Below are 12,602 nucleotides of genomic sequence, written 5' to 3' on the forward strand. Positions count from 1 at the left end.
GGACACATGACAACGTAATGTAATGTGATTTCCTGGATGAGATCCTGGAACAGAAAAGAGACATTAGGTAAAAACTAAGGAAATATGAATAAACTGTTTACTTTAATCGTATATCAATATTGGTTCCTTAATTGTAACAAATGTTCCATACTAATGTGATATGTTAAAGATAGGTGAAACTTAGCGTAGGGTATGTGGGAACTCTGTACTATCTTCACAATTTCTCTGTGAATCTAAAACTGTTCTAAAAAATAAAGTCTAAAAAAATTGACTTAATAACAGTATAACAGCTATGGAAAATAATATGAAGGTCACCATTATATGATCCAGCAATTCCACTTCTGGTTATATACCCAAAAGAATTACGAGCAGAGTCTCAGAGACATATTTATACATCTGTTTTCATAGCAGCACTATTCATAGTACCCAAGAAGTGGAAGCAACTCAACTATCCATCCATGGATGAATGCATAAACGAAAGTGAGATATATGTACAGTGGAATGTAATTCAGCCTTAAAAAGGAAGGAAATCCTGTTGCATGCTACAGCATGGATGAATCTTGAGGGACATTAAGTGAAATAAGCCAAAAACTAAAAGACAAATACTGATGATTCCACTTATGTGAGATCTAAAGTAGTCAAATTAATAGAAACAGAAAGGAGAATGGTGGTTACCGGGGCTGGGAGGCGGGGAAAGGGGGACTTGTTTAACAGGTATAGGGTTTCAGTTTTGCATGATGAAAAAGTTCTAGAGATCTGTTTCACAGCAATGTAAAAATATTTAGCACTACTGAACTGTACATTTAAAAACTATTAAGATATAAGTTTAATGTTATGTGTTTTTTTACCACAATAAAAAAAGAGATGACTTTTGGTCATAAACTAATAAACTAATGGTGCAGAAATTTGGAAAAAAATAAAAACAATAATAACCAGCCAGTATCTGGTGAAAAAAAGCTTTGGAGAGTGATAACTGGGAATGAAACCTCAAACCTGTCATTTACCAGCTGTGTGATTATCCATCACTTCCTCTCTCAAAAGAGCCCAAATTGCCTCTTTTGTAAAATACATGCAAGTACTTACTTTGCTGGGTTGTTGGGAGAATTAAACTGAAAAAAATCTACCGTATTTCCCAAACTTCCCTAATGCTAAGACTCTCTCAGAATGCTTGTTCAACATCATTCCAGAGCCCCACCTGAAACCAAATTACCAAGGAAGGGCCTGACAGCCTGCATTTTTTGGAGATGAAAAAGTATTTGAATTTCTACTTACTTATTTTTATTGAAGTATGGTTGACTTACAATGTTGTATTAGTTTCAGGTGTACAGCAAAGTGATTCCATTATACATATACATATATACATTTTCAGATTCTTTTCCATTGTAGGTTACTAAAAGATATTGAATATAGTTCCTTGTGCTATACAGTAAATCCTTGTTGTTTAGCTATTTTATATAAAATAGTGTGTGTCTTATTCCCAAGCTCCTGATTTATCCCTTTCCTCCACCCCTTTCCCCTTTGGTAGCCATAGTTTATTTTCTATGTCTGTGAGTCTATTTCTAGTTTGTAAATAAGTTCATTTGTATAATTTTTTTAAATTCCACATATAAGCAATATCATGTGATATTTGGCTTTCTCTGACTTACTTCACTTAATATGATTATCTCTAGGTCCAGCCATGTTGCTGCAAATGGCATTATTTCATTCTGTTTTATGGCTGAGTATATATATACACACACTACGTCTTCTTTATCTGTTCATCTGTCAGTGGACACTTAGGTTGCTTCCGAGTCTTGGCTATTGTAAATAGTGCAGCTTTGAACATTGGGATGCATGTATCTTTTCAAATTAGAGTTTTCTCTGGATATATGCCCAGGAGTGGGATTGCTGGATCTCATGGTAACTCTGTTTTTAGTTTTTTAAGGAACCTCCGTGCTGTTCTCCATAATGGCTGCACCAAACTACATTCCTACCAACAGTGTAGGAGGGTTCCTTTTCTCCACATCCTCTCCAGCATTTATTATTTATAGACTTTTTAGTGATGGCCATTCTGACTGGTATGAAGTGATACCTTATTGTAGTTTTGATTTGCATTTATCTAATAATTATTGATATTGAGCATCTTTTCCTACGCCTGTTAGCCATTTGTATGTCTTCTTCGGAAAAATGTCTGCTTAGGTCTTCTGCCCATTGGTTGATTTGTTTGATTGTTTGTTTCATTTTAAGCTGTATGTGCTGTTTGTGTAAAATGAATCCCTTGTTGGTCTCATCATTTGCAGATATTTTCTGGTATTCCATAGATTGTCTTTTCATTTTGTCTGTGGTTTCCTTTACTATGCAAAAACTTTTAAGTTTAATTAGTTTCCATTTGCTCATTTTTGCTTTTATTTCCATTACTCTAGGAGATGGGTCAAAAAGAAATATTGCTGCGATTTATGTCAAAGAGTGTTCTGCTTAGTTTTTCTCTAGGAGTTTTAGAGTATCCTGTCTTACTTTAGGTCTTTAATCCGTTTTGAGTTCATTTTTGTATACAGTGTTAGAGACTGTTCTAATTTCACTCTTTTATATGTAGCTGTCCAGTTTTCCCAGCACCACTTATTGAGGAGACTGTCTTTTCTCCATTGTATATTCTTGCCTCCTTTGTCGTAGATTAATTGACCATAAGTGCATAGCCTTATTTCTGGATTTTCTATCCTGTTCCACTGATATATGTGTCTGTTTTTGTGCCTGTACCATATTGTTTTGATTTTTGAAGCTTTGTAGTATAGTTTGAAGTCAGCGAGTGTGACTCCCTAGCTCTGTTCTTTTTTCTCAAGATTGTTTTGAGGGGTGGGAATGAATGAATTGGGAGTTCGAGATTTGCAGATACTAACAACTATATATAAAATAGATAAAAACCAAGTTTCTTCTGTATAGCACAGGGGACTATATTCGATATCTTATAGTAACCTATAATGAAAAAGAATATGAAAACAAATATATGTATGTATATGTATGACTAAAACATTATGCTCTACACCAGAAACAGACACATTATAACTGACTATACTTTAGTTAGGAAGAAGGAAGGAAGGAAGGAAGGAAGGAAGGAAAGAAAGAAAGAAAGATTGTTTTGGCTACTCAGGGTCTTTTGTGTTTCCATACAAATTTTAACATTTTTTGTTCCAGTTCTGTGAAAAATGTCATTGGTAATTTGCTAAGGATTGCATTGAATCTGTGTATTGCCTTGGATAGTATGGCTATTTTAACAATATTGGTATATCTTTCCATTTGTTTATGTCATCTTCAATTTCCTTCATCAGTGTCTTATAGTTTTTAGAGTATAGGTCTTTTGCCTCCTGAGGTAGATTTACTCCTAAGTATTTTATTCTTTTTGATGTGATGGTAAATGGGATTGTTTTCATAATTTCTTTTTCTGATAACTCATTGTTAGTATATAGAAATGCAACAGATTTCTGTATATTAACTTTGTATCCTGCAAATTTACCTAATTAATTGATGAGCTGTGGTAGTTTTCTAGTAGCATCTTTAGGATTTTCTATGTATAGTATCATGTCATCTGCAAACAGTGACAATTTTACTTCTTATTTTCCAATTTGTATCCCTTTTATTTCCTTTGCTTCTCTGATTGTTGTGGCTAGGACTTCCAAAACTATGTTGAATAGAAGTGGCAAGAGTAGTCATCCTTGTCTTGTTCCTAATCCTAGAGGAAATGCTTTCAGCTTTTCATCATTGAGTATGATGTTAGTTGTGAGTTTGTCATAGGTGGCCTTTATTATGTTGAGGTATGTCTTCTCTATGCCTACTTTTGGAGAGTTTCTATCGTAAATGGATGTTGAATTTTATCAAATGCACACAAGATGTGTACCTTGAACGTTATGACTTGCAAATGGGATTGAGCCATGGGGAGGTAGCTGTGACCTCCTCAAAGCATGCTTCCCTGCCCCCGTGTCTGGATTAGGGAACCTCCCATGGGCTCTGCACAGCACATGTGCCCCTTCCCCTTGCACTGTCTGACTCCTCCCAGAGGGCTTGGACTGGGATGATTCCATAGGGAGGCTGTGCTCTGAAGGGTCCTCACCCCAGAAAGGACTGGACACTTGGAAGGACAGTGGGCACTTCTGACAGCACCAAGAAGTCTGGGCTTTTAGCTTCATTTCCTGTTTCTCCCAAGGCTCCGGCTGTCCCAAAACAACCTGTACTCCTATGCCTTCTTGCGTTTGTTTCTGCTGTTCCTTGTGTTCATAATACCTTTCCCCACTAGCTCATTCTCTCTGGAAAACTCCTACATAGCTTTCAAGGCCCAAGTCAAATGGCCCTCCTCTTCCTTTTAGATCCATGAGCACATTTGACCCTCACCATTCAAACAGGAATTAGCACCTCCATTTTATGGATGAGGACCCCAAAGCTCCCAGAGATAATGTGCCTCTTTCAGAGTCCTTCAGCACTGGGAGACAAGAGTAGTTCTGGCTCTGCCATTCATGTGTAACCTTGGCCAAGTCCCTGCCCCTCTCTGGGCCTCAGTTCTCCATCTGTAATATGGTGGGGGTTGGGATATGGCTTGAGATGGTATCTGGGATCCTGTCTTGCTTGATGCCATGGCAACAAAAGAATTCAGACAGCCCTTTGGTGTTGCCTGTGACTGGATCTTGTTTCCCTTTGGCCTGAATCCAAGAGCAAGCACTGCTTTCCTCTGCCCTCCTCCCACTCACTCCATTCTTTGTTCTTTCTTCCTGAGACAAAGCTGCCAGCCCCTCTCCTCTCCAGGCAGCTGGGCTTTGGGCCAGCCAGCCAAGTGGCAGCTGGGATTCAGATGAAAGGGCCCTCAGAGGGCTGCCTGTGGCGAAGTGCCCAGCCCAGCCCAGCCCAGGCCTGGCAGCCCCGGGCCCAGCTGTCCCACGAAGCATCCTGCCACCACTCCCACACAAGGCTCCCTTTGTGAGTCCAGCAGTGGGGGAGACCCCTGCCAACCCACAAGGACCCTCTTCCCTTCCCTCTGATACATACCCACTTGAGAAATACCCAGGTCTTTAGAGAATGGTCCAGGACTGGACCAGACTGGTTTGACTTTGGACCAGATGCTTTGGAGAGCTTCATTCCTTTTTATCTTCAGAACAAACAGCAGGTAGTGCTATTCCTCTTTAGAGAAGTGGCACACAGATGCCTGAGGCCCTACTAAGTATCAATCATGACGTCAGGAAGAGTTGACCAAGGTCATATGTTTCTTCCTCCCTCGCTCTCTTTCTTTCTCCCTCCCTTCCTCTCTTCCTTCCTTCTTTCCTTTCTTTCTTTTCCAAACACTCTCTAGGGGTGTTTCTTATTTCTTTTTAAATATAGAAGTTATGTGTGGACAACAGATTGTGTGACTTGGGTTCAAGTCCTTGGCATTAACTGCATGCTCTTATGCTAAGCCTTTCTTCTCTTTGGGCCTCAGTTTTTCTACCTGTCAAATGGGATCACTAGCCTAGGTAATCTTTAGGTCCCTTTAGTGCAGAGGAATGGGTGGCCCAGAGTTATCCACATTCCCCCGACAGGCCACCCACACTCAAACAGAGGAGCCTACTCACCCTGGCCTCTGTACCAATCTCTGTCACCTGAGCTTATCAACCATGAGCAACCCAACTTAAACTGCAGTGGATGTGGGTAATGTTTCCACCTGGCTTCTACTCTCCCTCTTTCTTTGCACAGAACCACAGTTTTCCTCTGGGGACCAGCCCTCCTTTACTCTCTACTGCTATCATCTTGCCACCACATACAGCTTGAGAATGAAATTGATAAATGAAGGCAAATAGAACTGAGAGATGAGATCCCAGTTCCTGGCTATCATTGGAGCATTGACTAAGCGATGGTGAAGGCCCTACCTCTGGAGTTTCCAGTTAGGTGACCTGAGGTTATTCCTTTTTGACATAAGCCATTTTACATTGGCTATATCTGTCACTTACATTCTAAAGAAGACCAGTGTGGGGTGGATTCTATCCTGGGTCTCTGCTGGTTGTCCTTCCAGATCCTCTCTACCTTTCCCCCCTGTTCTCCACCCTGGGCGGCTGATCCTTAAGGGCTACAGGCATAGACTCCCATTCCCTCCAGCTTCCATGAATTTAGCTAGTGGGAGTCCAAGTAGGAGGTCAGAGGCTGAGATGAGTCATCATTCCCAGCTCCCTCCCTGCCCAGTTCCTCTAAGTCAGCTGCGTCCCTCAAGCACCCTCTCCACCCAGCTAACCTCTCTGGTACCTGCTGTCTTCCTCGCCCCTTCAGGCCCCCACAGTTAGCAGCCCTGGGGGACTGCACTATTCCTTGTTTCTCTCGCCAACCTTCATATCTTGGAAAGGATCCAAGTCCCTTCACTAACCTCTCCCCGAATCCCCAGCTTGAGGAATCACCTGTGTCCTGGCTGAATGGAGCATGTGTGTGCTGCGCATCCTCTCTCAATTGCCAGTTGCTCGAGAATTAATCAAGAGTCTGTACAGGAGGGTATGAATGAAAAATACTGCAAGCCATGTCAGTAAACAAAGAATGCTGTGGCCATCAAGTCATCAGCTGCTACTGCCATCCTAACAGTGAGCTCAGGATGCAGACAAGCAAGCAGCCTGGCCTCTGGGCCACCCTCAATGGTGCACCCTGAGGGAACTCAGGATGGAAGGCACAGGAGACTGGCCCTGGATAGCTAAGGTGCACATCAAAGGAATGATTTCAGTGAGCCCAGAACTTTGTGCCTTCCCATACAAAGAAGAGGGCTAAATTCCTTGAGATATCTGGTTTTCCTTAATTAACAAACAGCAATCCTTTGATGGTTCCACTTCCCAGTCTTTGTTGTAAAACTCCTATCTGTCCCGGCTCCTCCCCTACCTCTTTGGAGCAGTCCATCAGAGCCTTAGAGCGAGCTGAGAGGCTGTCATCTTGGGCTCGAGGGTTTCGAGTCCTCAGAAATGTCCACCAAATAAAGCATAACTCTCAACTTTTAGATTGTGCATTTTATTTCGGTCCACAAAGGGAACTAATTTTTACTGAGTATGCACCATGTGCTAGACTTCAGGCAGGGCACTTCATGTACACGGTTAGATTTCATCTTCACATTCTATAAAGTAAGTGTTTTTTTTTACAGAAGGTATTTTACAGAAGATAAAACTGAGGCCCCCAAATGGTAAAAGGACTCACTAAAGTCTCATAGCTGAGTAAGTAGTGGACTCAAGATTTGAAACCCATCCACATCTGGCTCCAAAACCTGTGCCTTTTTGCCACTCTGGGTCCTGCTTTCCAAAATGCCTGGTTCCTTCTCATCCTTTAGGTCTTAGCTTAAATGTCACCTCTCCCAAGAGGCCTTCCCTGACCACTCTATTGGAAGGAAGTCATCAGTGATATTCTTTTTCATAGCACATTGTGCTTCTCCTTCACAATGTGTATTTGTTTGTTTATTTAATGTCTGTTCCACTCATTAGACTAAGCTCTCCGAAGGCAGTCACTCTCCATACTGGTTTTGTTCACCACTCTCTTCCCGATGCAAGCACAGTTGCCTGCTCTACACCAGGACCCAGATAAATACTTGTTAAATGAAAAATAAGGCAAAGAAAAGCATTAAGTGCCTGCCTAACGTCAGGCATTTCATATGATTTCTGACCTTATTTTCTCTTCACAACTATCTTGCTAGGTACAGGTTGTTGTCCCATTTTGCTGGCAGAGGTCAGAGAGGGAATGTGACTCTTCCAAAGTCACACAGCCTAGAGCTGGGGTTCAAATGCAAGTCTGCCTGATATTACAGCTGTGCTTGTTCCCCAGTGCTCCTCTGTCCCCGACGTAGGAGCTCGCAGAGGGGAAAGAGCTGATCAGTGGAACTCACGTGAATCATTCCTGGACAAACAGAAACTGCAGGGAGCAAATAGTAGCTGCTGTGGCCCCCACCCTGGGACCAGCCACTCCCAGACCCTCCCAACCCAGCCAGGAAGCAATCTTCTTGTTTGTTCTCAAGCTCTCAGTCCAGCCCTACCTGATCTGGGATCTTCTCCAAACACCTGTTCCTTGCCTTTCTTTGCAGGGCTGTCTGTGTCAAATAACCTGCTCACCAAGTTTCCAAGGGTCATCCTTGAATCCTGGGTGTGTGGTGCGTCCCTGAGCTCTACATGCAGGCCAGGTCACCAGCTGGTGCTTATAAAGATGGGGAGTCTCAAGGACCACAAATCAGTCAGCTGGCACCTGGGAGGATCTTTTTCCTCCTTCCTCCTTTGCTCTCAGACCCTGTCCACTTTCCTCTTTAAAATCATTGCCATTCAATGGGGGACTTCTGAGATGCTAAATAATGTTCTTTGTCTTGGGACAGGTAATGGTTACACAGGTGAGTTTACTTTTTGTCAAAATCACTTAGGTGCATTCCTCTGTGTGTAAGTTATACTTCAATAGAAAGTTTAAAAAGATTATTGTTACCCACTTCTGCCCCTCGGTCCCTGCTATCAGACCAGCAATGATCCCTCAATACTTCTCAGTACTCCCCAAAACATGCCCAACTGTCCTCCCTCAGTACCTCCCAAAACATGCCCAGAGACCCTTTTCATCTAAGGGTTTCTGACCAAATCCTGCCCAGCAAAGACAATGTAGGTTAATGTAGCCAACATGGATTGTACCCCAAGTCCTGAGACCTTCAAGGTCCGTAGGCCCCTGCTCCTGGTGGGTATCTCCTCCCCTCCACTCTGAGCCACCACTTGAAGCCCAAAAGGCCTCTCTCTGGTCCAGGCTGAGGACTTGGATTCCCTCCCAGCTCCTCAGACCCATTTTTTCAGGACATCTGGCAGGCACTGGCTTGCAGGGCCAGTTTTTAGGTGCCTAGGCACCACTTGGGGGCTAGTTGCTGTTCACCCACTGTCACTGAGAAGGGCACGTGTCGTGGCCTGTACTCAGGACGTCTGCCGCTCATCCTCCTTTGGTTCCTGGAAAGGACTTGACTGCATCCAGTCCAGCTCCTCTTTCACTGGCTGCCAGCCCCAGTGTGCAGTCCTCAGCTGATTACTCCAGATGGACAGCTTCTCATACAGCCCCAGGACACCCTAACCCAAGGAAGGGAGGGGCTCTGCCCACCTAGCAGGTGGTAGCAGCAGAACTCCCTACAGCTGGACACAGTAGGGGTGTCGGACAGGGCTTCTGGTGGCCAGGAACAGAGGCCAAGGCCAGCTCCTTAAACCAAAAGGAGATTTCTTAGCAGACTATCAGTGTTTGCAGAGGATGGGCACCAGGAGCTCAGGGAGCCCACCAGCAGGGGCCTGACTGGGATCGCTCTGCAGTACTGCATGGTTTCTGCTGCTGTGGCCACAGGCAGGCCCTTGAATCTAATCACCTGGGCTTCTGTAGTGGGAACAGAGACTAGGAATTACCAACCTAGCAAGATTTTAGTGGGAATTTCCCCAAAAAAGATAGCATGGGGCTAGCTTGGAAGGGGTGGAGTCTAGACATAAGATTGCCAAAAAACCACAACTCACCCCCAAAATACAACCCCCCCAACACACACACACACAAAATACCCGACTAAAACCAAAACCAAAACCGTCGTCTCTTAGCACAGGGTTGAACTGAACTGAACTTTCGGAAGACCCAGGGTCGGGGCAGACTCCCATTACACACATATTCACCAACAAAATTTGAATCATCCATTTAAAAGATTGATTTAAACATATATGTACTTTTTTTTCCATCTAGTATTGTGAGGATTTCCCTTATTTTATTAAGGACTCTTCTATATCACCATTTGTAACAGCTATATCACAGTGTGTTGTACAAATATATCATAAATCTATTAAGCCACATTTCATTCCTAACTTCTTTCTTTCTTTTTTTTCCTGTACTATAAATAGCACTGCAAAGACTGTCCTTTATAGCTGCTAAGACACTGTGCAAGAAGTATGCATCTTTTCTTTTAATAAAGGTACTTGGAGTTGAACTCAGGACCTCATGCATGCTAAGCATGCGCTCTACCACTGAGCTATTACCCTTCTCCACCACATGCATCTTTTTTGAGGACCTTTTCTTTGTTGCCAAATGACTCGGAAGGCTGTACCCACCATCCAGTCATACAGGGTATTACTGCCCCGAGTATGCTTTTGCTCCTGTTTGCAGTCTGACCCCCCAGAGTGAAGGAGAAATAATAAAATGGCCATGCTTAGGCTAACTATTTCTCGGCCTTATACTTACTGCTTGCTTTTAGAGCGGTCAGCAAATCTGAGTGACCGGACACTTCTCCCAGCCCCAGGCCCATCGTTAGAGTTAGAGCTGTTGATTTCCCTGCTTGTTTTACCTTACGCCAGTAATTGAAATTTACAATCGTGTTTGGATTTTGAGTCATTCCCCTAGGAGGGGAGTCACGGGATGATAATCCCAAGAGAATGAGCATTTTTTCTGGACTGATCCAAGATCCCACCTAAGGAACTCACCCCACCTCCCATTTCCATGTTCTCTTTTCTTTCTCCTGTCTTCTCTTCATTCTTGCTCCCCCTCCTTTTTCTCTCTCTTTCCTTTCTGTGTCTCCCCTTTAACTCTGGTCTTCTATCTCTCTGTGTGTCTCTCTGCTTTCTCTTCCTCTTTGCTCTTTTTCTTTCACTTTTTAATTTTTCCCCCCTTGGAATTCAGCCTTGTTTCTGTCTTCTGTTTCTTTTCTCTTTCTCCTCAGTGGCTCTCTGTCCTCCACCCACCACTCCTGTTGTGTGAGTCATAATTTCCCCAGGGAGACAAGGCAGCCTTTTCCCCTGGTGGGCCTTGATTTGAAAGAGGGGGTGATTTTTGCCTCCCACGAAGGGCAAAGCTATCAGAACACAGAACTGGGAGCTGCCTGGTACACCAGGGTGACTCAGGGCTTCTAGGTTATGAACGCACAAGCCATCAAGATTCTCTTAGAGGCTTTGTCAGCCTCCTGTGACCGATGACTCACCAGCGTTGCCTTGGCTTGGGAAAGGAGCACTGAAGTTTATGGTGTTGCTCCTGGGAAGAAACCTGCTCTCTGATGGCAACACTGGGGACCCAGGAACACAGCAGATCCAGGCCCCACATGTTTCTCATTGTGTGTTCCCACATCATAATGATCAGGTAGGATGTTTATAAAAGTTCAGGTTGCTGGGCCCCAAAGCATCTTTATTAAACTAGAATATCTGGGAAAGGGGGTCAGAAACCTCATTCAAAATGTGATGCACAGGCTGGTAAGTATCTGTTAGATTTTTGAATGCATATACCCTAGGTCTTAGCAGCCCCACTCCTCAACTTTATGCATGAGTATGTTGGTTGCAGCATAGTTTATTCATCAAAAACTTGGAAACACCTTCAAAGTCTAGTAGTAGAGCATGGTTAAACAGGTGATGATGTCTCTTACTGTGGAATGATATTTTCATTTTCAAAAAATGAGGCATTCATATAGATATGGAAAGTAGATTAGAGGTTACCAGGGATTATGTGGGATGGGGCAGAGCATGGGGAATTATTGCTTAATGGGTACAGAGTTTGAGGTGTTGAAAAAACTTTGGAAATAAACAGCACTGATGGTTGCACAATATTGTGAATGTAACTCATACCACTAAATTGTATACTTAAAAATGGTTAAAAAGGCAAAATTTGTTATATATACACAAACACACATACACAATTTTTTAAAAAGAATGAGGTAGAATTATATGCACTAATACAGAAAAATAGCCAAGATAGACTGTTACATAAAATTGGAAATTGTAGACGGAAATGATAGTAAGAATTATAAAATTGTGTGTGTACACAGACGCACACACCAGGAAAAGGCAGTGAAGAATCATAGCACCCTCTTAAAAGTGTTTGTCAGTGGAAATAAGGTTGGTGGGACACACAGAAGAAGTGAGATTCTTTGTCTTTTCTATGGTATCAAAAATAACTGGTTGGTGGGGGAGGGTATAACTCAGAGTGCATGCTTATCATGCAGGAGGTCCTGGGTTCAGTCTCCAATACCTCCATTAATAAATAAATAAATAAATAAATAAATAAATAAATAAATAAATCCTAATTACCTCCCCCACTTTAAAAAAGTAGTGGGGTTATGGGTGACTTTTACTTTCTTTTTGGTGTTTTTCATAGAAAAAACTTAAACACACTCAACAAAACAAATACCATCCTTGCCCTCAAAGAGCTCAGAATCCAGTATGGAGACAGGTACAGAACATGGTGATTGTAACAAAACACGATTTGTAACAAGGCTTGTGGAAGCAAAGTGGAGGGAGTGTCATGGAAGGCTTCCTGGAGGAGGTGACATTGTGACTCTGGTCTTCAAATGCCTCAAGGAATCAGCCAAGTGGAGAAATGGAGCTAGAACTCTTCTACTGGAAGGAAAGGCAAAGTTGTGAGAGGAAGCATGATGTCTGGGAAGCATCTGTAAAACCCAGGAGCTGAAATGCTGAGTGGCTGGAGAGTGAAGGGTTTTACTAGGGCAGTGACAGATTTGTGTTGGGGGTGGATCCTCTGGTGAAGTCTTTACTGGGCTGAGGTTAGAGACACTGCCCTAAGGCAAAGGCTGGACACTAAAATATAAACAAAGACTCTTCCAAACACCTTGGAATTTCAGCTGAGGTCCCAAAAGCAGAAACAATGCCAGGGTTGCTGAACTTAAAATGAGA

The sequence above is a fragment of the Camelus ferus genome, chromosome 10, assembly GCF_009834535.1.
Source record: "Camelus ferus isolate YT-003-E chromosome 10, BCGSAC_Cfer_1.0, whole genome shotgun sequence".
Lineage (NCBI taxonomy): Eukaryota > Metazoa > Chordata > Mammalia > Artiodactyla > Camelidae > Camelus > Camelus ferus.